The sequence below is a fragment of the Ceratotherium simum genome, chromosome 11 (assembly GCF_057802395.1).
Source record: "Ceratotherium simum simum isolate JZ-2026a chromosome 11, ASM5780239v1, whole genome shotgun sequence".
In the NCBI taxonomy this organism is placed as follows: domain Eukaryota; kingdom Metazoa; phylum Chordata; class Mammalia; order Perissodactyla; family Rhinocerotidae; genus Ceratotherium; species Ceratotherium simum.
The window spans coordinates 44,336,227-44,363,863 of record NC_141910.1 but is presented as its reverse complement, the minus strand read 5'-3'; positions in this window follow the sequence as shown (position 1 = coordinate 44,363,863).

Here is a 27,637-nt window from a genome sequence, read left to right as displayed (position 1 = left end):
GTCTAACAAACCACTCCCTAATCCAAGGTCACAATTTACTCTTGTGTTTTCTTCTAAGAATTTTATGGTTTTAGCTCTCACATTTATGTCTATGATCCATTTTGAGTTAAGCTTTGTATATGGTATGAGGAAGGGGTCCAACTTTGTACTTTCACATGTGGATATTCAGTTGTCCCAGCACCATTTGTTGAAAAGACTATTCTTTCCCTATTGAATTTTCTTGGCATTCTTCTTGTGATGGTTAAATTTTATGTGTCAACTTGGCTTAGCTATGGTGTCCAGTCATTTGTTCAAACACTAGTCTAAATGTTGCTGTGAAAGTGTTTTGTAGATATGATTAACATATACAGTCAGTTGACTTTAAGTTGACAAGATATTACTTTTGCTAATGTGGGTGGGCCTCATCCAATCAGTTGAAGGCCTTAAAAGCAAACATGGAGGTTTCCTGGAGAAGAAGAAATTCTTCTTTAAGACTATATCACAGTAATCTTCCCTGTGTTTCCAGCCTGCTGGCCTGCCCTACAAATTTCAGACTTGGGGTCTGCAACATCAACTCTTGCCTGAGTTTCCAGCCTGCTGGCCTGCCCTACAAATTTCAAACTTGCCAGCTCACACATCGCATGAGCCAATTCCTTAAAATAAATCACTTAACTTACATATCCACATATCCTATTGGTTCTTTTTGTCTGAAGAAACCTGACTGATACACTGGCCAAAATCCAATTGACCATAGATGTAAGGATTTATTTCTGGACTCTCAATTCTATTCCATTGATCCGTGTATCTACCCTTATGCCAGCACTGCACTGTCTTGGTCACTGTAGCTGTTTAGTAAATTATGAAATCAGGAAGTGTGATTCTACCAATTTTATTCTTCTTTCTTTAAGATTGTTTTGTTTATCCTGGGTCCTCTGCATTTCTATATGTATTTTAGGATCGGTTTATCAGTTTCTGCAAAAAAGACAGCTGAGATTTTGATAGGGATTGAATCTGCAGATTGAGCTGAGAATTTCTGCCATCTTAACAAGATTGAGTCTTCCAATTCATGATCATGGAATGTCTGTCCATTTATTTGGTTCTTTAATTTCTTTCAACGACGTTCTGTGGCTTTCAGTGTACAAGTCTTGCACTGCTTTTATTAAATGTATTCCTAAGTATTTTATTCTTTTTGTGCTATTTTAAATGGAATTGTTTTCTTAATTTCATTTATGGATTGTTCATTACTAGTGTAGAGAAATACAATTGATTTTGTATTCTAAAGCTTTGCTGAACTCATTTATTACTTCTATAGTTTTTTTGTGTGTGTGTGCATTCCTTAGGATTGTCCATATATAAGATCATGTCATCTGTGAATAGAGATAGTTTTACTTCTTCCTTTCTGATTTGGATGCCTTTTGTTTCTTTTTCTTGCCTGATTGTACTGGCCAGAACATCCAGTACAAGGTTGAATAGAAGTGGCAAGAGTGGATATCCTTGTCTTGTTCCTGATCATAGGGGGAAACTATTCATCGTTACTATGATGTTAGTTAGCAGTGGGTTTTTTTTTTTTTTTTTTGGTAGATTCCCTTTATCAGGCTGAGGAATGTCTATTCTATTCTAAATTGTTAAGAGTTTCTATCATGAAGGGTGTTGGATCTTGTCAAATGCTTTTGCTGCATCTATTGAGATAATCATGTGGGTTTTGTCTTTTATTCTATTGATATAGTGTACAACATAGATCGATTTTTGTTTGTTAAATCACCCTTGCATTCCTGGGATAAATCCCGCTTGGTCATGGTGTATAATCATTTTTATATAGTGCCACACACACACACACACACACACTCAATCTAAAAACCATTGTATTAAAAGCATTTAGCAGTAAAACAAAATAAAATGAATAAAACAACCAACCAAACCAAAGAGAAAAAAATAAAATCCCTCTAGACAACTTTGTAAATTGCAGATGCTTTTGTAACTTGAAGGAATTATTATCTCTGGAACGTTGTCCAGTACAGTACATTGGAGTTGACTAAAACCAAAAACAATTAGTTCATTCATATGAATCAAACCTCATTAGACAAGTGGAATTCAATATGGTTCATAGAACATCTCTAGATTCCTGTCACATTTCCCAAATATCACATCTTTGTCTTCCTTGTTATCTGCATTTCCATTTGCTGCTTCCAGAGCCCTGGGGGGTGGGGGTGATAGGTGATGGTGCAGGGTTGGTGGGCAAGGCAGACACTCTGAATTACCCTCCCAAATGCAGCATTTTAGGGAAGGCAAAACCAGCAAGTGGAGGCGGGAGTGACCCAGGCATTATGTGCGTCTGGTTAACACAGCTGCTAATCATGGGCTTATAGCCTCTGGGGTCAGAGATCCCTTCAATCACTCAGTTTCTCACCCTTAAGCCAAGCTACTATGGCACAGGACTAGATGCCTGTTTTCACTTTGGATTAACAGTTGCTAATGAATTTTCACAATTGTCTTAGATGCGCATTTGTATTCTTGTAGCTATTTTGCAAGGACCTCCATTTATTCAGAGTGGAATAGCTAAATGTACAGAGAAACAGAGGGCTATTATGAAATCTTGGTCAAGGGCAAAGAACTTCGAGGCGCATGTAAAATTCATGTAATCTGTGCCCTTTAAATGTGTATCAGAGGAGATAGCTTCACAGCGCTCGCTCCTGCCCCTCCTCATTATCCTCTTAGCGTTGCTATCGCTATCGGTCTCATTGCCAAGAAGCAAGTCTTCCTTACCTCTGACCAGCCTTTTCCTCTTGTTCTATCATCAGTGGAGATGGAGAACAGCTGCTCTATTTTATGGCCTCACAGTTAATTTAATTTATATCTGCTGTAAGTATGATTTCTCAAAACTCAATAGAACATTTCAGTTTGGCATGTAGAAAGGGCCCTCCGCCTTGCCCCAGTCATTCCCAATAGATGTGTTTTACTGTCTTAATTTATGTTTTTGTCTCAGTTGTTGTTTTGCTTGTTGTTTTTTTCAATAGTGCGATTTTATTTTTAAAATCATTTTCTTCCTAGGAATTTTCTTGGCATATGGCATTCCAAAGTTTTACTAATTTAATGACCCATCCCACCAACAGATAGATGATCTCGATAAGACAAGGAAATGAAAGTTGGAAGAGTGCTGCATGGTCTCAAAGTTAGCAAAGACTCACGTGTTCTTCCTGCAGCTCCTCATAGGTGGTGTGGATGGAGCTCGTGGACAAAGGGTCTGCAGCCTACTCTGTGTATCTAGCATCACTACTGATATTTTACACAAGTGAGAAATATCTAAGAGGGAAAACTTGGAATGAAATGAAGTCCATCTTTCCCTTTAGAAGTCTTTCTACCCTGGACAAAGGATGGAGAAGTCTTTTGTAAGGACAGCCTTGTACCTTCTACCCACTGGTGTCTGACCTGTGGCCCAGAGGGCAAGCATGAAGAATTTGGAAATAGGCATATGATTCCTCCAGAGGAAGTTGCATAAAGGTTAAGCCACGGGGCTAGAGTTTCTCCTGCCCTGTGGATTTATGACCTCCCATGTGGTTGAGAGAATGCAACAGCAGATCTCTATGGGGTGAAATGGCCACCTCTACCTGGGCTGCAATTTCTCACCCTTTCAACTGATGCAAATCAGATTAGTGCCTTGCATAGTAAAGTTTTCACTCCAGCCCATCACCCAGTCCTCTGTGGGTTTAGAGACATTCCTTGCTGATACAAACAACCCCAAAGCCAATCGATTTATCAGGGATAGTCTTCAGGGATTTTACAAACAGGGGAAGAGAGGTTAGATGTTGAAGCAAGTGTTTCAGTTTCCCTTGTCAATTCAACTTCCTTTCTTCCTAGAAGTGGTATTAATTACTTATTCTCTAGCAGAATTAACTCTATTTTTGAAAGAAGAGCAGGTGAGAAGGATTTAAAGATCTTCCAAAAGGATTTTTCTTTTCCATTATCAAATTCCTTGGAAAACATGAATTCTTCCAACAGTCTGTTGTTTCACAAAGTAACTCTCCAAAAATTGGCCTATTTTGGTGGCAGATTTGCACTATTGTCAATAACTACTCTGGTGTGCTGAGCTCCACTGCCTGGGTTCTAATCCTGGCTCCACTACTTCTACGTGTGTGACTTTGGGCAAATTACCTACCTAAATGCACATGAATCTCTTAGAACAGTGCCTGGCAGATGGCACGTGCTCAAACTAACATTAGCCACAACGATGATGATGGGGATGAAGGGTTAGCAACTTTACTAGGCTATTTGGATATGGTCTAATCCTCACAAGTACTCTCTTTTACAGATGAGAGAGTAAAGCTCAAAGAGAAGAAGTAATCAACTCAAAGGCACAAAGTTAATGGGTGGCAGGCCAGGGATTCAAACCCAGATCTTTCTACTCCAAATTTGGAGCTCTTTTCTTTATTGCACTACCATGTTACTGGACCAGACATCAGCCATATGCATTAAGAAAGTTCTTTACAGTTTATAAACATTATTACAAATATTACTTATAATCAGTTAGACTTCACGCACACCCATAGGTTTGGATTACCAGCATCACAATTAACAGATGAGAAAATAGGTTCAGATAGGATGAAACTGGCCTGAGTTTACCCAGCTAATGAGTGTGGACAGGTACTCATGACTTCTGGCTCAGCCACGCATCTTTTGCTCGTGGTACTCTACCTGAGGAATGGCTCCCTTCTGAAGTCCACCATGGCTTTCAGTTCCCAGTCTGAATTCCTTTCCTTGGAGATCTAGACTGCTCCATCATGCTTTGATTTTCCTTTAAAACTCTGGTCAAGAGTCCTCTCTTCCGGGAAGTGTTCCCTGATTTAAATTTAGCTGGTCCCCTCACCAGGTGTTCTACACAGATCCTCTGCCCTTGCCGTACTGCTCTGCACATGAACTTGACAAGTTTTTCTCACAACTGCCCTGTGAGGAAGGGACTATTATTGCCTAGGTCACAGAGTTGGGATTCGACCCAGTCTGTTCTAGAGACCCTGTTCTTAACTACTCAAGAGTTGCCACCTCCTTACCCGTGACGTGTGAACAATTAGAGCGCAGCTCAGTGGCTCTGAGCACTCCTGCAGGGGAAAAGGCCATGTCTGAGACAACCTGTATCTGACCAAAATAGTGGTAGCTCTTCACCAGAGCTTCTTAAAGTTCTCTTCAAAGTAAGTCAATAAGTAGATGCAGCTGTTTGTGAGAATAGGTATAATGCATAATTTGGCTCAGTTCTGAAGAAAATAGGCAGTCTGCTTGACTAGCTTAGAAACTGGTGGGCTGGGTTGTATTTGATAGTTGGAGATTAGAAAGACAGGAGACCACGCTACATACAGAAGGTACCCAATGACTATTTATTGAGTGTATTTATCAAATCTTTGTTGAGCACCATCTAAATGCTAAACTCTATACTAGGCATCATGGTTAAAGCGGCAGATAAGAGACAAAATCACTGTCCTCCTGAAGCTTATATCCTATTAGAGGAGCTAGACCAAAAATTAAATATGTACGATCATATCTGGTAGTAATAACTGCTATTGTTCTGAAAAATATAGCATGGTGAGGAGATAGAGATTGAGTGTGCATAGGAGTATCATGACTATTTTTGATAGGAAGTGGAGGAAAGTGTCTCTGAAGAGACGATTTGAGTAGAATTGTAAAGGATAAGAAGGAACTGGCAATACACAGATCTAGGGGGAAAATATTGCCCCAGAAGAATGCTGAGCAGGAAAGAACTGGGCGTGTTTGTTAAAGAGAAAGGAGACAGTCCATATGTCGAGTGTCCTTAAGCAAGTTGTTGGCTTGCTTTGAGCCTCATTTTCCTTGCCTATATAAAACCTAGATGTCATAAAACCCTGTGGCCTTTCTCTCTTAAGATAGAGGAAAAATTGGGTTAATACCTCCTCCGCCTCCCCCCCCACCCACACACACACAATCCTGCGGCTAGTAAAAGTCCAAACCCTCCCGCTCAAAGACTTTCCAATTCCTGAGGGGTTCTGTCCTCGTGCTCCTTCTACCTCCCAAGCCCCTGATCCCACATGTGCAGTTCTGACTCTTGAAGCATTGACCAAGATGGGAGTGCAGGCCTTTTTATAAGAACTGCAGACAACCCACCCTGTCCTAGGATTTGTGTGCACAACAGGTGAACAGAAGATTGGGGATGGGGAGAGATCCAAGAGGAGCACAGCCAGCCTGTACAGGAGCGGCAGGGCCCACATTTCAAAGAGAACAGTCCAGGAGTTTATCAGCTCTTTCTCAGGGCTGGGCTCTAACTTCCCGGCCCCCTCTCCTCTCCTTTCATTTCTTTCCTCTTTTCCTTCCAGTAGCAAAGCAACAATTTCTTCTTTTAAAACTCTGCCCCCATCCCCTCCTCTGACACTCTAAGAGCTCAACCACCCCAAGAATATCTTTCAAAGTATTTTCTTGGACAAATACAATACAGTGGCCTCTGTGAGCATAAATCTAGAGCCAGTTTTAGGAAAAAGTTATTATTCACATCCTTACATTTAAATTGCAGGTAGTCATACTAACTTTGTTGGGTTATTGGAAGGATTACCTGGGATAATGCATGCACAAGCTTGAGCAGCGTTCCTGGCATAGAGTAAACGTTCGATAAGCAGAGGCAACAATCCGTGTGATTATGGCACGGTGGTGGTGGTTGTTATCAACTCACTACTTGTTTGAGGCCAGGCAACTTTGGGGCTTCACTTGAGAAGTTACGGAGATGAAGGACTAGGAAAGCTCTTGCCTCAAAGATGACAAAGAAAATCATTCAAACGAGCAAAAGTGAATATTGAGGCTACACTGGGAGGCAAAAAACAAAATAAAACAAAAAGCCTCTAGAGATTTGGAGGCAGAGAAAAGCAGAGCCAAAGAAATAGAGAAGAAAGGTGATGGAAGCAAAGTTATGCAATGAAAATTTAGATGAACTTTATAAGAATTGAGATCTAAGTCCTAAACCTGGTGGGTGAACGGCGCTTATGACCTCTCCCGTGCTGTGTGACACTAATTTGCTGAATGCAATCGAAAAAACACAAAATGAGTTTTGTTTAAAGATCATGGTGTATAGACATTAATTCTCTTCTCCCCTTCCTCAATAATCTCAAAAAGAACAAAAAATGGAGAAAAATGTTTTAGTTGCCAAAAAAATAAGGATATGACTACAATCTTAAACCACACACTATGTAGCAAACCTGCCAAGTGCTGTGAAATCTGGACCAAAATGAGGAAGAACCCTGAGAACTAACAACATATCCTCAGAGCTTGGGCAAGATGGACATTTCCCCAAAAGCAAGTGAGTCTATTCTGAAATGCCCATCCAAGGATTCTCTAAGTGATGTAAGATCCAGGAGCATAGAGGACCACGGCAGAAGAGGACTCTCCCCATAGAGACCTGGTTTGACACCTGGCAGACAGAACATGGCAGGTAGAAATGAAGGGGAAACCAGAGTGACACAGTTTTTATCTACTGTCCTCCTAGCTGTGGTGAGGTGAGATGAAGAGAACAACGTTTTCCAAATTACCAATCTCTTAAATGCCAAAAATTGAGTGATGGCATATATTCTCAGGTTAAGAAAAATGGTAGATTTGGTGAGAAGGATATAAGAGCAATGTGGGATCCTAGATTATCTCCTGGACCAGAAAATGGGCATTAGTGGGAAAATTGCTAAAATTCGAATAAGGTCTATGGATTAGTCATTAGTGTTGTATCAATGTTAATACATTGGTGTGTTCATTGTCCTGCAGTTGTGTAAGATGCTACCATAGAGGAAGTTGGGAGAAGGGTAAAGGGAACTTGTGTACTATTTTTGCAATTGTTAAGTCTAAAATGATTTCAAAATAAAGTTAGAAAAGAGCATGAAATTGTATTAAACCATGTAAATAAAAAGTTGGATTTTGACCTATCTTACTTTCAAAATGCAAAACACTGTTCTTTGTGAAATAAATGAGGAGACAGTTAAAAAATGGCCAATAACTAATGCTCAGAGTAAATAAAAATTGCTATTAGGTATGCTGATTCTGATTCATAGTTTTAGAGTTCCATGATATTCTGGGAAAGAAATTTGTTGATGTAAATGTTTAACGTATATAACCTATTATCACTGTTGTTTTTAATATATTGATAATGTTTGGTCTGTCTGACCAAATCAATTCTATATGCTGTACAAGCAGAAGTTTATATGTTTATTACACTTTTTAAGTAAATATTAATATATTTCCAGCTTAATTTTTAAGATTTCATTTACCTTAATCAGAGGAATAATTAAGGAATTAGAACACTAGGTTCCATCTTCAAGGAAGCAAAATATGTATTGGAATACAAAATACAAATATGTGTTGGAAAAGGATGTAAGTCTGCTATTTGTGATGTATCAAGAGAAAGACTGTTTGGTCCAGGTTGAAATAGCACTCTCCTTAGAAAAGGAGCATGATTTTTTTTTTTTTTTAAATTAGTTACACCATTTTTACATCCATTTTGGTGCCATGACTAAATGATATCCATACCACATACCGCATACCAAAACACTCTATACATATATAAACAAATCCAATACATCTCGATTGTTTCATAAAGCATCTATCTCTAAAAAGAGAAGAATAATTCCATTCCAAGTATGTAGAGGAATTCCCTGGTGGATTCTGAAGCAAACAGAAAGAAACAACAAAAACGTTAGAAAGTTGTAACTGACAAAATAAACTACATTTTCCTCAGTTTGGAAACAGTACTGATTCCTTTCTTATAAAAAGCAATAACTCACACTGAGAATATTATATTTGTTTACAAAAGTGGTATTTTAGACCTCTAAAATACTACTGTCAAGTCAAATGTCAAGAATGTTAATTAGTGAAAGGAAGGAGAGGAGCTGGCGGGAGGGAGTCCACCAGCACATCACTCTGTAAACAGAGCTGTGGATCTCGAATTCCACAGCAACTACATGGACGCTGTCTTGAACATGAAGATAATAAATTATACAGCATCTAGCAAAGAAGATATGAAAAGTTGCTGTTTCAAAACTATTTATCAAACAAATATACTCTTTTTGTAAATTGCCAAAAACTGGGTTTCAGTTTGTTTAGCCTACCAATGTGTGGATATTCACTCTTTGAGTTTTATTTCAGCTCCTCTCGTTGTGTTCAATCCTTGTTTGGATTAGTTCATGCCCTCTGTTAGAAGGTCTCTCCAAAATAGAATACAGAATTCAGAGATATATTTAAAGTCCATTGATAATTTTCCAATTCTAAATATTCCATTATTTAACCATCAGCCTATTAGCCCAGGCATAAAAGAGGAAAGAAATAGTCCCACATTAAAACTAACATGCTTTATTTTCTCAATGCTCCTGTATCTTGCCCTATTTAGATATCATGACACATGCAAATGAATGTGGATTGATTTGACAATTCATTTTTTATTTCTTTTAGCCCTAGAGTTTAACCAAAACCATTTCTTCTTCTGTGCGATGTAACCCCAAATTCAACCAAGTGGGACCTGGCAGGCAAGTCTTGGTACAAGACTGTACATCTGTCTCGTGTTCATCAACGTCATGGTTAGTTTGGAAGTCAACAAGACGTTTTGCAGCATCACAGATCACTTCTCAATCTATTTAAAATTAACCCCAGTTAAAATAAAAAATAACACAAATTGAACAGGTTTTTTTGCATATTAATTTTGTATGTACACTATCAGAATTATAAATCAGCTTTGCCTAAGGAGTAAAATGAAACACACCAAAAGGCTATATATTTAGGAAAAATGTTCGAAAATGACTATACATGTTACTATGAATTTTTGTTAAAGATAAACAAACTCTCTAACGTACTAAAAATAACTGAGTGGACAAAAATCTCCCTCATCAATGCAATTATTCACATATTCATTAGGCAAATATTTACATCTTGAGCCCAGAGTCAAGATACAACCATGAGACAGTCCCTTCTCTGCTCCTCTCCCCTAGTCTCCAACATTTCTCCCCCCATCTAAATACACATAGAATTCCAAATGGTTTCAATAGTTTGACTGAGCAAGCAGTAATGTACAGGCTGATGTATTTTTGATATGTGCTGATAAAGATGTGTTGGGTGTTGTTTTTCTTTCTACCTGGGAGTGTTCCACCCATCCTGGCAAGGAAGGAAAACTGGACTGAGGGGACCCTGCCTCAGCCAGCAGGGTCACTGTCTACTCTGCAGATGTTAGTGGAGTGGAGAAGTCTTCATGAGAATGAGGACTTGAAACAGGGAAGAAGAGACTCAGAGATCTGCTTCACCTTCTATTTTAAAGCTAATTGTCTTATTTTCAAGCCCTAGGTTTTAAAAAATCTCATTTGCAATGTGCAGCCAGCAGCTGGGTACAGAGCTCAGGACCTGCCCTGAAGGATGAGCAGCACTGTGGTCTCCGAGACCGCCATGCCTCCTGTGTGTTCAGATGTCATCCCTCCCCTCTGGAGAGTCAGACAGGCTGCAGAATGAGTTATTTGTACACAATGTTTGAAACGGATATCAGAAACGGTACATTTGGTGACCGGCAGGATGACCATACAATTTATCATCCAACCTAGACCTTTCTGAAAAAGGGCATTATTAATAATCATGGCAGGTCAACAGATATGAATGGAGCCTGCCCCAGGTGAACTGGGACACATGGCCATGCCAGCCATGCGCAGGACGCCTGCATTTTCTCTTTAGTAGATTTACAACAAAAACATTTATAGCTTCCCTGAGGCCCCATCTCCAGGGTTATACTGACTGGAAATGATTTTGAGAATGTATTTTGGGGCAAAACAGATTTGTTGAAGAAAATGTCCTCATGAATGTGTAGCAGCAACTACAGAAGAAGTCACATTCCTACTTTGCCTCCCCGGTGTGGTTAGAGGAGATTCTAGAATTAGAAAAGAAACCAAAAATGAAAGACCTGATCTAAGGGCTTAATTTTGCCCTTCAGGAAACAAACACGCGGAGTGGCCAGTGGGTTCTTTAAAATTGTTCCCTATCAATCTTCCACCTCATGTTCGTTTGGTCTGCATTTGACTGACTCTATCTTATTTCACTTTTTGAAAAAAGTTGCTTATCTACAGCTTAGAAACTTTGATACAGTTTGTCAATATCAAGGAAGTCCCTTCCATGGAAATTGCACATTATCTCCACCAGAGTCCGGCTTGCTGTCCAGGGGACATCATTTTACGCTTTCGTCTTTCTTTATTTGAAATGCTTTTGATGTACCATCTGAAAAAAATGCAATCGTTCAATGAGGAAAGAGAGAAAGAACGCCTGAGCTGTCACAGGAAAAGAGACAGGGCTGGGCCCGGGTGTTGGTGGGGAGTGTAAATGAAGTAAAGGCCTGGGCAGAGCGACAAGAAATATTTGACATTCCTGGCTTCCCACAAAGGGTAGGTCAAGGAGAGGGAACGAGCGGTTGGGATGGAGTGTACACCACAAATATTCTTTTTCGGGCCGAATCCAGTCCGCTGGATCATAGAAAAGTCCCCAGTGGGAAGACCCCAAGTTTATTCTGCAATGTGGCAAATGCTCAGGGTAATTGCACACAATGCCTGTCTATATGTAGGACGGGGTCAACGTCTGTGGCAAAGGCAGCTGCTGGTTTCGTGGCTGTGTGTTAAATCTACTTTGGCTAACAACCGTCAAAGCTGTATTCAGAGCATCACGCGTTTAAGGCATGGAGCACTGAGAGTCCGCTTCCACAGGCCCCAGTCAAAACAAAGTCCACTTCTTTCCGGTGTGCCCACAGGCGGTCTGTTTCAGAACCCTGCTGTCAGCTTTTTGGATTGGGATTTTGGAAGAGGAGCCACGCCCACTGTTTCCTGGGTAGTGCATTTGAAGATGTGCTTCTCTTTTGTCTGAAACTCTGGGAAAAGAACCCCACCTTATCATCAATAGTAATTGCACATACACCAAGACAAAAACAGTCATTTAGTTTAAAAGAGATTTGGTCATCAACAGGCTTTCTTGCTGTCCGCCTCTGTGGTCCTGTCAGGATAATTCACCTCCTGCCCTAAGATCTATAAAATGCTGTATGGAGACTATTCCACTAGGTTTCCAGCAGTGGGACTTTCCAGCTACTGGAAATACCCACGGCCAGTGTAAGCTCGTTTGTTTTCCTTAATTTGAGCCTCTGGTTATAGACCAAATAGCAGAGCTGACTTGCTGCTGGATGCCTGATTCCCTCAAGTGCTTCATCACAGGACAGGACATGAAGGGAGGTACACATGGAAAATGGGGCACTGTGACCCAGGCTCAGCAGGTGGACAGATGGCATGTAAACCTTCTCCTCAGAGCCACTCAGATGAGCCTATCCTGGGTGATAAATCTGAGCTGTTTCCCAGAGCAGCAGGATGGCCTTTCCTGTCCCCTCATCCACTCCCTGTCCCCATGGCCCAAAGTGAAGTGGCGATTTGGTAACTGTGTTAAGAGTTTGATATGTGGCAGACGTTGCTTTGGAATTGTTTTTGTTTTTCTTTTATTCAGTGAACAAGTAGCCTTGACAGAGTGGCCACAGGCATTTCCTGAGACAGTCCTAATTTCTCATATTTTGTTTGATCATCCCTATAAGTACACCAGAACCATGTTCCCTCAATTTTTGGTTCAGAAAACATGGTTGCAGAAACCTTGGAGTGCCAGCGTTCTTGACAGGAAGAGCAGAGGAGTAGGTAGGAAGGGGTGGACGTGGAGCACCTACTTTGTGACAAGTTACATGCCAGGAGTGTGCACGGTGAGTACAACAGTGGTAGGCATTATTGCTCTAATTTTATATTTGAGGAAACCGGCTCAAAGAAGCGCAGCAACTTGCCCAAGGCGCCTGGCCATGAAGTGATGAACCCGAGCTTCAAATCCAGATCTGTGCGGCTCCAAAACCCATGGCTTTTCTACCATTGTATATGTTACTGATTCTGTCATCAGGAAGCTTAATCATCCTTAAGGAGGTAAGATTTATAAACACGAAAACTCTAGATAATAAAGATGGGAAATAATGTGTTACATTATGACAAATGATCAATTCTATTAATGAGATAATGTATCCATCTGTTGCAAAATGTGGCTTGTGTATACACCCCAGTTTTATTCCCAACGGAGTAACTTTCTTTTTTTCGTTATTTCTTGAGAGGATCCCAAAAGCAACGTGGACTGGAGTGTCTTTCCAGTCCCCCACTCCACGGGCGGACTGGAACTCAAGGGAGTCAAGAATATCCAGTCCAGACCCTGGCTCTGCTCAAGAGGCCCAGCCATCAGTCCATGTCATGCCACATGCTTGATGATGGCACAACGCTGCAGAGATGGAGGGAGTGGTGAGGGCTGCCCACGGACGGGTAGCGAGGGCCATGATGCTTTACAATTATTCCCAGCACAGAAAATACCTTCCATTCCATAAACATTCACTGGGTACCTGCTACGTACAAAGCACAATGTGAAACATGTGGGGCTAAAGACAGACCTAAAATCTAGTCTCCACTCTCCACCCTCCACCCTTAGAAGGAGATAAGAAACACGGCTGTGTAAGAAAATGTTGGATGATAGATACAAACAATATACTCCGGTAGTTCCAGAGGGGAGTGATATCACTGCATCTAATAGGGAGATCAGTCGAGGAGGCATTTGACATAGGCCTTGAAGTATGTGTAGGAGTCCAACAGATGGGGATGGGGAAAGAAAAACAGGAGCAAATACTTAAAGGAGGAGAACAGGATCTGTCTAAACAGCAGGGAGTCACCCAGCTTGTCTGGATTGTGGAATACATGAGAGGGAGTAGTAGGAATAAGACTTATTTTCTGGGCTTGCACTTCACCTTGAACTTCAGTCCATGTAAGATTCATCACTTTTGGCTTGTCCTCCTGAGCAGGACCAGACTCCCCCAGTCAGCAGGCAGCACTGGCCCATAGTTCAGGCAGCCGAGCTGCTCTGCTGTGTGTGTGCATATGAGGGCCAGTGATGCACGGGGCAAAGTTCCTCACTTAGAAACTCTGCCCGGTTCATGAGAACTAGCTAGCCTTGCTGGCCAGGGAAGCTGTCTGGCCTTCCTAACCTCCTGCCTTCTACGTCCTGAAGCTCTGACCTCCTGGAGAGGAGGCTGGGTCAGCTCTGCTCACAGCCAGACGACACTGAGGAGCCCACCTCTCACAGGGGCCCTTCTCCTTCTAGGTCCCCAACACTCCTAGGGTGGGCAGCCAGCATCACTTTCCATTGGGTTCCAGGCAATGGCTATCTATCAATTAAGCTGTAAGACGTTTGCCTTTGGGATGTGGTTTGAGTGTCAGTCTGAGGTTTAAAATCAAACCAAACCAAACCAAACAAATTCTGCCTCTGCATCTTAAATTGTTGATTTCTGATGAAGTATCTTCTAAAAACACACCAGGCACAGTCACCCATGGGCCCAATCCCGTGAACAGAAGTGGGCAATTAAAAACTGGCTTTAGCTCTTCACTCATTTCATTGCCTCATGAAAGCGTCTGGTTCTCAACTTGGCCCCAACTTATCAGCTAGGATGCCTGCTAAACATCAAAAGTGACCATTGAGCTGTTAGAAATGCAGATGCCTGGGCTCACCTCAGACTCGATGAATCATAATCCCCGGGCTGAGAGATAGGCCTGTGGGTTTTATTTTTATATACTTCCCTCAAGTGGTTACTATACACAGCGAGGGTGGAAAACCACTGCCTCAAGCAAATGCCTTATAACTTCTTGAATTCACATTCCCTGTCCATTGCATCCTAGAATTTCAAGAGCTAGGAGGGGTCTTAGAGATCAGCTAGTGCAGCACTTTCTAAATTCATGGTAGTGGAAAGCCAGTCTAGGAGCTGGGGATACAGTGGGCAGCATTTCCTCAAGTGTATGACTGGGAACCGCTTCTCTTGGAGCATAGAGTAGCGTCCCACTGCCTGAGAAGCACAGTGTGGGAAAGGCTGGTCTGCTTTAACTTCCTCATCATGCAGTTGAAGAAAGAATGACCTGCCCAATGGCACATGGCTCTGGAACCCCAGTCTCACTTCCCCTTGCCTGGGCTGCTTCTGGATGATCCCCCAGCTTGGGGTAAGGATAGCATGTGTGAACAGATGAGATGCTCATGGGAAAACCATGTTCTAGAAGTTTGTGAGGTGATGTATGCAGTGGGCTGGGGTGCCTTGACCTTTTTCTGAGCATTGCTTTGAGACCGTGGCAACCACCGAAATTATAGAGCATCTTAGAATCATTGAAGAAAGGAGACCTTTTTCCTTTTTCCCCCTGTAAGAAATTCCAGATCTTGGAACTTGGAAACGAAGAATCCTCTACTTCCACCTCAGCTTGAGCACAGCTTCCTTGTTGGATTCTGAGTGGCCTAGAGCAAGGAGTCAATCTCCAAACCCAGGAGCTGTCTAGGCTGAGCTCCTGCCAGTGGTCATTCAGGGGTAGATTCTCGTAGCAGAGGGGAGAATGGGCAGCAGGAGCAAGGAGAGTGGGAAGCAAAAGGCAGCTGGGAGGGTAAGTAGACAGAAGGAGGCTGTTTTGGTCCCTCTCTGGTTCAGAGCTCTAGCTGCACGTGCTCACCTAACGCTTCACATGCCACCAATAAAATGGACCCTTCATCCGGTGATGCAGGACTACAGAGCTATGTGCTTTACAATCTCAGGAAATCTAGCCTGGTGTCTTGTTCACACAAATTGTTCAGGTATCGTATGAATAATGATGGACTAAAAGTGCCACCGTAGGGAACCTCTCCATCTTGAGAGGAAAACTGCTCTTATGTGCACTCTCCTAGGGAAATCTCGCTCTTTTCTAGGAAGCGAAGCTCTCTGGCTACTTAGGGCTGCCTGCTGACCCCCATTCCTCTTCAGCCCATCAGTCAGAGGCAGAGGTATCCTGGATACCTCCTACGCCCGCCCGCCCAGTGCTTAATCTGTTTTACTTTCAGATCCTTGCCCAGAAGCCTCTAGGAGCCCAGACCAGGTCCTGGCTTCCCAGTTCCAAAATTTTTGTAGCAAGAAAAGCCATTCTAACCTGAAAATTTTAATAGCAAAAAAATAAGTGATCCAGGCTCCTAATGGCCCAGGCAAGGCCACCCCATATCAGGCTGTGAATATCACAATAGGTGATTGTTTTAAAGTGTTTTAATGAGTCTCAAAACATCCTATATAATATCATCCTCCACTTCAGTTCTCCTGACAGGCTCCAGTAAATAACGTGAGTTGACAGGAATAAAACAGCTTGCTCAGGAGTAATTGAGTGGAATTAGAATGAACAGACAAGAAAGAAAAATTGGTGCTTGGGTCACAAGGAAGCTTTTGTTAGGAACGCTCTGGGGGATTGGTGGGATGTGGTCCCACTGACTAATCACCGGTATAGAAAGTTTACAGTCTCTCCACCATGCCAACGTCTTTAATAACTTGAAAAGCACAAAAGGTGGCTGTTAATTTCAGACAGTTATATGAAGCTTTTATTGAGTGTGGCACAGAGTATACAGTTCACAGCCTGTGAGATAATGAACCCTTTAAATAGGGTTTTTAAAAAATGGTTTTATTTTGGCTTGAGCCAAAAGAGTGATTTTCTTCTGTTATTTGAAGGCAGAAAAGTGTATATGAAGTAGGATCTATTCATTGCACATAAGATGGGCCGCTTTCTTCATCGAGGGCATCTGCCATGCCGTGGAGCCAGGAGTGTTCAGATTGACTGAGCTTTGATAGCGTTACCACTCGCCTTCACCAGGAAGAGAGCAGATTGGGAAGGAAGGAGTTAAATGTGTGGGGCCCCATCCTAGTTCCCCTGTGAACACTGGCTCCTGGGCCTTCTCTCCCTGCTCTTGACTGACAAGGCTGAGAAGAGGTAGAGGCCCCTCAGGCCCCCAAATGTCATGATGTGGACAGACCAGTGGATTCTTAGCGTTAAAGAGAAAAAGAACCCATGAAAAGAGCAGGACTTCACGTGCTCCCCCAGGGGTGCTCTGGGGTCAGAGACCACAGTTGAGGAGCAGTGAGGGCACACATTGCCTTTCCAGTCTAGGACCATTTACAATGGTCTGCTCTTACCTCTCGATGCTGCATGTTGGGAGTGGATGAAGTGGGCAGTTGAAGGGCTTGAAATCTCTGAGCCACGGTGACAAGGGGATGGGACCTCCCTTCACCCCCTAGGCAGCCATCTATGGTTTTGACCTATGGAGTACCTTGTGCTTTTATTATTCTCTCTCCCTCCGTCTCTCCCTCCCTCCCTCTGCTCTTCCTCCTCCTCCTTCTTCTTTCTCTCTTTCTCCCTCCCTCCCTTTGCCCCACCCACTGCCAACTGTGTCTATATGTATAAGTGTGCGAAGAGATTGAGATAGAAAAATGTGTCTAGCCCACTTTGGAAATCATCTGTCATTTCCTCATCTATCATTCTTGTATTCAATATTCGTGAAGCACTGTGCTAAGATCAAGGCATACAAATGTGAGAAAGGCAGACACGGCGCCCCCTCCACACTCCCAACATACAGGTCAGCCCCACCTGGCACAGCCGGCAGTGGGTAGGGACAGGGTTGGTGGACAGGGCAGGTGCTATCTTAACTGGGGAAACAGACCTGTTGCCAGCCTTTGCTGTCTTCACCCTCCAAACCACAGTGAGTCTGTCAGGACTCACAATGGCTTCAGCCGTGAGGCTGTCTGTGCTGAGGCTCAATGGGCCCAAATCCTACTGACCAAAAGCTAAAAAAAACAAAACAAAAAAATAGGCCTTCTCTGAGCCAGTTCTGTGGAGCAAAAGAAATAATGTAAACACAGAGATTAGTTAAAGGAAAATGAATTATTTCCTGCCTCAGCCCTGGCAACAAGCATAGTCTCTCTTGTTACTCAATTCAGTCTTGTTGTTAGCAACATGCGTTCTGGCTTCAGTTTGATTTTTTTTTTAAAGACACATTTCTACCCTTCATACAATATGGGAATTCAGCCATTTCCAGGGGTCAATTCTACAATATGCATCAAATTTTACCTCCTCCTGAGTTGTAAGTGCTTGATAGCCCCAAGAAACCCTTTCTAGAAGTGTTTGGGATCTGGTGAGCTCTGAAGGAAAGCTCACAGCCTACTCACCTCCAGCAGTTTGGGAACGTGCTGGGAGTCTGGAATGCCGAGGAAGGCAATTTGCAGTCCACGTTGCATTGGAGCCATTCGGATTCTTGCTGGTCTAGGATGCACCAAGAACCCAGAGAGAAGCCTTGCTTTAGGAAAAGACGGCGCTGCTTCTTCTAAAACTGTCAGGAAGCAAAATGGCCTCTGGGGGTCAAATTTACTTTTCCACATGTCTTAAAGAAAGGGATGTTTCAATGCACTTTTGAAGTTTTTATATTCTAATTGTTAGTGATTCCCAGTCCTAGCAGTGTCTTAGAAGCACCTGGAAACGTGTCGGAATACAGGATGGCACACATCCCACCTCCACCCCAGGAAGTGTCTTGAGTGGAGCCCAGGAATCTGGATTTTTAACCAACTCCCTAGGTGATATTTATGAAACCAGCCCAGTGCCACTACACATGAAGTAATGTGAACACTGTCACTCAGGGCCTACCTCCGTGGTAGGGATATCAGAAGGAGCCAAGATGGAATGTTCTGGAGAAGCTCTTTCTTTCTTAGGAAAGGTGATCTTGGGGTTTTGGTATGGCGGGAGAGAGGGAACATTGAGTCCCGGAAGCTCCCAAGTCAGAGCCCGACACCACTTTCTTGAGGATGCCAGCTTGCTGACTTGCCATCCGGGGTAGCTTGGTCAGTGCGCTCCCAGCAGCCCCCAGAAATGTGGTCAGCAGGAGGAGGTGTGTAGGAAATGCCAGTGTGTGACAAATATCATCACTGGAGAATGCTGGTAAGATTCCCTGGAGATGCCCTGCGGGTCAAGCTGAGTAGCTGGGCTGGGGGCGAGAGGCGGGTATTTCTGAAGTCAGCCTGAGGCTCCTCCTTCTGCTCTCACTTCAGACCCACCTTACCCGTCAATATGGCTTCTGTCAGGTGTGCCTGCGCTTGCTGCCCCGGGCCCCTTGAGCTGCCCAGTGCTCACACAAGCATGGGTGTTTACAAGCCTGTACTGCGCCATCCCTCTAGATTGCAATGAACCCCTGAGAGAGGCTGGAGGCATTTCTGACCATTTTGGAGTTTCTGTAATATAATCTCCCCTACAAGCGTTTGGCTTCAGATCCTCTGGGCAAGGGAGTGGCTTGCTTCCTGACGTGGAGCACACTTGTTCACAGGGAAAGAAACAGCTTCAGAGCTGGTGTCCAGGGTTTGCTCTTTTTAACAGCAAAACACAGTTAGGTGACAATTCAGAGCTTCTCTTCTGGCCAACATGGGCCACGGATGTCTGAAGTAGAGAGGCCACCTGTGCCTCACTACCTGGGTGGGTTAGAGTCATGGCTGGGATCGGCCTTGGCATCTGGGAAGATGGCTCTGCACCACCAGGAACCTGGGCAGCTGGGGACAGTGCCACATCAGTCCATCAACAACTATTTACTGAGCCCCTGCCATGCCAGGAGTTCTTTTGCACTGTTTGTCTTGTGAATTAACTTTTAGAGAAGTCAGGACACGCGGGCTGTATTGCAGCCCTATGACTGTGACACCACTGCAAACCCCCTTTCCATCTCTGGTATTTATCAGACTCTGCATAGTGAGTCTGGTTATAACATTCTCTGGAGGATTCAGAAGGTGACTGGTTTAACACATCCTCCCTCCACCCCCAGCTTCTGTGAAGTTCTTTCTTTAAGGTGGACTGATCAGGCTTATTGTCAGGAGGCTGGGGCACTACAAACTTTATCCTGCGACATGAGTGCACAAAGCTAATTCTAGTGGATGAGGTCTGGGTAAAGCCCCTTTTCTCCTGAAACTAAGTGACAGTTGTGGGGATCCTTTAGTCAGGAGGATCATCCCATAACAGTCAAGCAACTTGGGAGCTCTGAGAATCAAGTAAGCCCTCATCACTCATGCTCTTTGTGTCTTCACCACGTCCCAGGCTCCAAATGGAGAGATGCTGAGGTTGCTTGCACTTAGCCAGGGCTTCAGAGGAAATGCTTCTTCCTCCCCCATCCTCACAAGAGAGCCTCACCCTGGCCCTGTGGCAGCAGCACTGGAGAAAGAGTCCAGAGCAAGGAGCCTCCTCTTGCTCCCTTGATTCTGGTCTCTCTCCCAGTGTTCAGACTGGAGTGGGTGGTGGGTGGCTCAAACCACTCCTATCACCCTCTCAGTCTGAGTCGGGAAGAAGCAGATTCTCCTCCCTAGGGGAAGCAGAGCTGGAATATAATTTATCCACCAAATATTTATTGAGCTGCTACTGGGTGCCAAGCAGTTCCTTTGGAATCCCCCTGGTGGCCTGCCAGTCCAGATGCTGAATATGTACTATGGGGAGGGTACTAGCAAGATGAGGCCAGGCAGGCCGGGTCAGGCCCTGGGACATGAGGTGGCAGGGCAAAGGTGAAGGGAGGCAGTCCTCAGTGCAAGAGTTTGAGTGGTATTCAGGAAACCCACGGGGCAGCAGTGAGGTCTGGGGAGAAAGTTAACACCATGGAGCTCCCAGGGCTCTGTGGTCATAGCATCCAGGAAAGCTGGTCTACAGCCCTTCTTGCCCACATGCTCAGCCCCACCTAGTGCCCAGCTCAATTGGATGTGATGGGCCTGTAGAGACTCAGAACAGACATTTTTCCTGGCAGAGGCAACACAGAAAAGATCCAAATGTTTAGATCCTTCTAGTTTATTCTCTGAGGTTAGCAGGGAGACCATAGGAGCCCTGACATTTGGGCCTTGTCTGTGGGAGTCCCATGGGTATCCTTCCTATAGCTATGAGGGTGAGCCAGGGACAGGAGCCCGTACCCCAGAGCCTCCTCCTCTGAGAACTGGGGCTGGAGGATCCCTGTGGTTCCTCCCTGTCCCCTCACTCAGCTCCATCTCATCGGGCGGCACAGCGCTCCCTTATCACAATGTGCTTGTCTATCCTCAGGTTAAAGGAAGAAGAGATGAAATGAAGGCTTTTGGATTTCCTAACTCTTGCTCCTTTGATTTCATAGATTCAAATGGAGAAGGTTTTGTTTTAATCACACGGTTGTTTATAAGGCAGATTAAGCACAGGCTCAAACCATTAAATCATCTAATACTCGACAGTCTGGTACCAAATAGCTGAAGTAAAAAGGCCCTGAGCTGATTATGACATTCAAGTGATAAATCACTCTGATCAGAAAAGGATGCAGGACAAGCAGCTCAAAGTCTGTCTCCACGGCCACGTGGCTTTGATCGCTGGGAAAGTGGATATTAGTGCAGACAGCAATTCATAGGTCTTGATTTGTCCATTCAAGCCAGTAGACTGTGATTTCCCTGTAGATACAAGCACAATAAAGTCAGTAAGTGCTGGGCTGAGCTTTAAACAGCTGTCTTTTCCAAGAAAACCCAGTTGCGTAAGGAGAAGATTGTTGCAGCAGCCTAAAGACAAATGTCTACAAATGTTGTGCTCTTAAGTCCGGGGAGGGATCTTGTTCAAGGCATGAATAGGCAACATATGACTCTAGTCTTGAATAAGACCCCTTTAACGGGCAGCAGCATGTCAGTACCAATGAGGACAAACGTATCCTGGACTGAGAGGTTTTCTTTATTCTGCCCCCAAATGCCACCAACTGGGCCACAGGCAGCTGTCTCCAAATCTGGGGCCTCCGGCTTCCATGGTGGTTGAGTCAGTTTGGTGGAATTTCAGACCTCTACACCAACTCCTTCCCTCAGATCCCTGGGTTTTGTCTTATATTTCTAGGCAGGCAGTTGAAATATGGCCACGATTTGATTTTGCACCTTTTGGCCAGTAAATGTAAACGCAGCACCCGTAAAGCATTGAGTCCACAGAATTTGTGGCAGGGCTAGCAGGGCACATCCCCAGTGAGATGGAGAACAAGAGTGGCCACCGGTCCCAGTGACAGTCCCAGTTTCCCTGGACAGTCCTGGTTTATGCCTGTTGTTTGAGAGTCCCACCCAGATTGCATTTGCCACCCTCCAACCTTCCCCAGTTTGGATGATGCATTATAGAGCTGCTTTAAGGGGGATCATTACCCCAGGCCCAGGCATTATTTGAAGGAATTGAGGTGCACAGGCCCTTTTGTCTCAGGTGAAGGAAGAGTCTATGCCTAGGTGGGCGGGGTTGAGTCTAGAGAAAGGCCAAAGAAAGGGGCCCAGTCTTGGGTCTTCTCTCCCCACAGGCACCACAGACTGAGACTTAGAATGACTGAGTTAGAGGCTGATGGGGCTCCATGATGAGGGGTATTATGAGATTTGGGGGAGAAGGGAAGTCTTTGTATTTTTGTGCTGAGCACAGAGACAGCATCTGACAGGACTTGGGAGGTGCAGTGGCCCAGTGGCTGGGAAGCAGGTTCTGTCACAGGGCTCCGGCTCCCTCCCTCACAGGGCTTGGCCAGAGGATGTGCACACTTGTTCCTGAGCACACTCAGGGCTCCCAGTAGGCCCCAGGGAGGCTCTGACAGCAGTACCAGAGTCCTGCAATTATGCAGGCAAGAGCCAAGAGGCACTGAAATGTAGGTGTTCATGTTAACATGCCTCATTTATAACACCAGACTAGGGATGCCTGAGAAAGTTGGCTTACACGTAAAATAGGTACTTTGATAAGACCTGACTCACATGCTGTGATCATCTGCCAGCCCAGAATCTACCTCACCTCTGGACAGCTAGTACGTTGTTATAGGCTCTCCCTTTCTAGAACCTCCCTTGGGAGCACTTCTCTCCCTTATCAGACTGCAAGCTCCCCGAGGGCAGGGAATTGATCTCTGCCTCCCTCACAGAACCTAACCACACTTTGTTCAGGGGGTGCTCAAGCAATACTGGTTGAATTAATGAATGGCAGATAATCAAATATAATGCACCTAATTCTCCAGCTCGGCAGCAATTAGCAAAGCTTAAAGCTGAACTTATCAAGGAAATGGGCTAATTCATAAAACTGTCTGGTGTTTATGCCCTCCTTTAGTCCAAGAAATATTGGTGATCTTTATGTGCTCTTAATGTGCATTGTTAATTGACTGGACTCTTAAAAAACAAAATCCCCTTCTAACCATGATTTTTTTCTGAGGTAGAATTACTTTATCACGTAATGAAGGTATGAGAAGCTAAGATGCCTGAGAAAGTGTTTAACTTACTGGAAAATCTTTAGACTTGTGTTAAAGGATTGGTTTGGAGGCCCAAGTCAGCATCTTCCGTCTGGAGACCCCTTGGGCTGGAGAAAAAGGGGTACTGGTCCTCAGCTGCCATATTGGGTCTGCTTGGCCCCCAGGGGAGTTGGTCGCTCTTTAATGACGTGTATCTCCCTTATTTGTCTACACATTCCCTGCACAGATGGTATTTATGCTCAGGAGATGACTCACTCTCCTTGTCAGCATACCTTTCTATATTAAATATCCCTATCAAGTTCAGACTCACTGGACGTCAGAGTGGTTTGAGTGGTATTAAGAGAACTTCTTTTTCCTTCCTAGGACCTGTGTAGATTTTGAAATTTACTCACAAGATCCGCTTCTCTACAGACTATGACTTTGTGGGACTTCTCTGTTTAAGATCTGGGGTTAAAACCCAACTCCTCCACTGAACTAGCCATAATTCTTATTGTCTCTGTGGCTCAGTTTAATCACTTATAAAATGAGAACAATATTACCAATCTCAGGGAGTTGCTGGGAAGATTAAATGAGGTTGTGGCACTGAGAAAATTCGAAGCAAATATTTTTTGAATAAATAAATGACTAAAGCAATAATAGAAATGTTGAAAATCATCAACTAATCCATCGTGTATGAGACTTACATATGTTGACGGTTCCCTATGTGTCAGGAATAGCTCTAAGTTCTTGAACATATACCATCTTATAGGTAAGTGGAGAAATTGGGATGCAAACCTACCTCTCATGGGCACCCAAGACCATGCTCTTACCTTCTACCTGCATTGCCTCCTCTCTACCTGTAATAAACACCTTTGTCACTAGAGACTCCCTAGGAAAGAATGATCAGGTTCTTTAACTGTGGCTTCCTTTACTCTAATGTAACTGAGATTCTTATAGTTTTATAACTTACTGAGTTTAATGGGAAAAATATTCCTATGACGGGTATTGACATGAATGAAGATTTTAGTGTCTGCATGAAGTAATCTGTGCAAATATTGAAGTCAAGTATCCCGTATCTGTTACCTGTTACCCTGAGCAGAGAATGCATTAGGCTTAGGCCTCAGAAATAACTTCATTGAGAGTGGGGACAGGAACCAAAGTTGGTCTGTTAGCTGCTTCCTGGTTGGTGAAAATGGACGTACACAATGACTTGACTCCACATCTTGGGCAAGAGTGGTTCTCCCCCTCCAGTTGCTGAAAAGGGTTTCACTTTTCTTGGGCACAGTGTTTCCCTGGGTTCTGAAAGCCTCTAGTGACTTTGAATTCATCCTCTGTCACTATAGAAGAGTGCACAAGTGTTTGCTCAGAACTGTGCTAGATTCTGTGTGATTGCTTCAATAGATAGTGGTCCTAGCCTTTATCTTAAGAATCAGGATAGGAACTGTCATTTATTGTGCAGTTACTACGTTCTAGGGGCTATGCTAAGTACGTCATATACATTGTTCTAGTCAGGGTAGGCTAGTTTATGCTGTGGTAACAAACAACCCCAAATCTTAGTAGCTAATAATAAGTTTACTTCTTGATCTCATGAAATGTCCAGGGCAGGTTGGCTGAGGGCTCCACTCCACATTTCTTCATATGTCGACCTGGAATAAAAGAGCTTCCACCTAGTTGCTGGTTGCCAAGGCAAGAAGGGAGCACAACAGTGTCTTACGCTGGCTATTAAATGCTTCTGCATAGAGCAACACAGAATACTTCTGCTCTCATTTCATTGGCCAAAGCAAGTCACACGGAGAAGTCCAACTTCAAGGGACTAGGGCAATGAAGTCTTGCCATGTGCCCAAAAGGAGGAAGGTGAGAATTTTTAGTGAGCTGCACAAATGACCACCAGACTTTTACTGTCTGTCTTATACCTCATGACAGCTCAGTGAGGCAGGTCTGTTATCTTCCCCATGTTAAGACAGGGAAACTAAGGGAGATTAAGTAACTTTCCCAAGGTCATACAGCTAATGAGTAGAGGGACAGGGTTTGAACAGAGAGACCTGGGGCACAGGAGGGACCTTCTACAGGACCCCAGAGCATATGGGGCAGTATCCTCATGGATTCATTCTTCTCTACCACTCTGAGCTTCCCTGCCTTTGGGTTCTTCTTCTGTATTATCTCAGTTCCAAGCAATGGCTAAAATGAACAATTCCCAGACATGTTTATACCATCTGAACTTGTATGACCCCCTCAGGCTTCACAGTACCTTGCACTCAAGTTGGCTATGGTGAGACAAGCCCATGAATGGGGTCCAAGATAAGTGGATCCCTGTGCTGAAAGGAACCTTAGAAGGTTATTTCCAACAACCTCATTTTTTTTTTTTTTTTGTGAGGAAGATCAGCCCTGAGCTAACATCCATGATAATCCTCCTCTTTTTGCTGAGGGAGACTGGCTCTGAGCTAACATCTATTGCCAATCCTCCTCCTTTCCCCCCCCCCCAAAGCCCCAGTAGATAGTTGTATGTCATAGCTGCACATCCCTCTAGTTGCTGTCTGTGGGACTCGGCCTCAGCATGGCTGGAGAAGCGGTGCGTTGGTGCGCGCCCGGGATCCGAACCCGGGCCGCCAGTAGTGGAGCGCGTGCACTTAACCGCTAAGCCACGGGCCTGGCCCTCCAACAACGTCATTTTATAGATGAGAAGGGTCTTGCCTATTATCCCAAAACCTGTGACCTGAGTTGCAATTTAGAGTGCTTTGATTGGTAGGACCTCGCCCAGGTACCCAGATGCTGCTCTGGTATTTAAAAAGGAAGAAAAAGACCATGGAGGATAGTGCTGGTGGGCAGACTATGATGTGCTTGAACTTGAATGCAGCTGTAACTAGGGATTAGGCCAGAGTGGAGGGTTTAGTATCTCCAGAGTCTGAAATTTCGCAAAATTCCCTCTAGAATTCTTATATACATTATCAGCAAGTCTCCCTGAACTTTCTTGACTTTGCCATCTTGAGCTTTTAAATAAAACACTAATTGTATGTTTTGAAATCCAGAAAAGGAAAGGGGGTGAGGGACATTGAGACTAGCTGCTCCAGCCCTGGCTAAGTCTCTCCTGGCACAGGCCTCAGGGGTGAGCTTGCCTCTGTGGATTCCTAGCCGGGAAGCACCACCCTGGTTTATTTTCAGAGGTGGAAACTCAAGCAACAATTATCTCCTGTCACAGCAAATTAAAAGCCCAGGCTCACCCATCCTGGGAACCGGCAAGTGCAGCCCGTGGCCAGCAAAGGGCCGTAATGACAGGCCGAGGCTGGTGCATTTCCTTTAAAGGCATGGGCCACTCAACGAAACACACAAAATAAACAGAGACATAAAAGTCCATGAAAAAGGCCCACAAGAGAGAGCAAGAGTCTATGCCAAGATCAGAGAGTGTATTTTGATTCTGCGGGGGTCAAGGACTGTGGCAGCAAGAAGCGCTCAGCGGACAATGCGTTTTGGTCTGTTTTTAGGATAATGTGGAAGCTATTGTGCACGACACTGCAGAGGGTGAGGGTGAATGGTCCTGCCTGTCATACACACACACTCACGCATACACGCACACACACGTGCACACATACTTATTGCTATGGCCTCAAGAACATCTCCCACTTCCTCTCACTCCTATCAGAATCTCCATCCCTGCCTGGACTCCTGCCTACCTTCTCCTGGACAGGGCAGCCTGGCCCTGCCTGCCAGTGTTTCTGCTTAGAATGCCTCTCTTCTCTTACATTCTGTGCCTGCCTTATTGCCAGGAGCTTCAGCAAAACTCTCTTCTTTTAGGAAGTCCTCCAGGACTGGTGCTTCTGGTCTCCAGCCCCCTCCCCTTGCAACTTCTTTATATAGCCGTCTCTGATACTTCATGTCGAGAAACCTCGTGGTTGTATCAGTTTGTTGGGAGTTAGTTTGGGCTTTGTTATAGTACAAGATCTGCAGGAGCAGAGATTTTTATTTTTCCTCGTATTTATGCCACATGTTTAACTTTGAAAAAGTGTTTTCACATGTATTATCTAATTTTGTCTTCAGTATTACCTGGTGAGGTAGGTGGGTGGGGAAAATCATTCCAATTACCTATGGGAACTTATGCAGCAAGGTGGCCAAGAATGTGGGCTTTAGCTAGCAGCTTTCTGATCTCTCTAAGCCCCAGTTCTCTCATCTGTAAAACGGATAAAAACGGTTTCTGCCCATAGGTTATTTTAAGGATTAAATGAGATAACACAGGTAACATGCTTACCTCACACAGAGAAAGTGCCCAGTAAAACTGTCATTATTTCAATGATGATGGAGCTCAGGCTCAGAGAAGTTGATATAGAAGGGGCGGCAAGGTGTGGTGGGAAAAGCAAAGGGGTTAGAGGCAGCAGATTCTGGTTCTATTTGCTCTGTGCCTTTGGGCAAATTGTTTTGCCTTTCTGAGCCACAGCTTCTTCATCTCTTAAACAGGAATAATATCCTATATCACGTGTGTCACAGTGAGTTTGGGAGAATTAATTCAAAAGTACTTTGAAAGCATACTGTAAATTGTAACGGAAATATTAATATTAATCTGCCTAAATTCACGCAGCAGGTCAGTGCTGGCGCCAGATTTCCTTCTTCC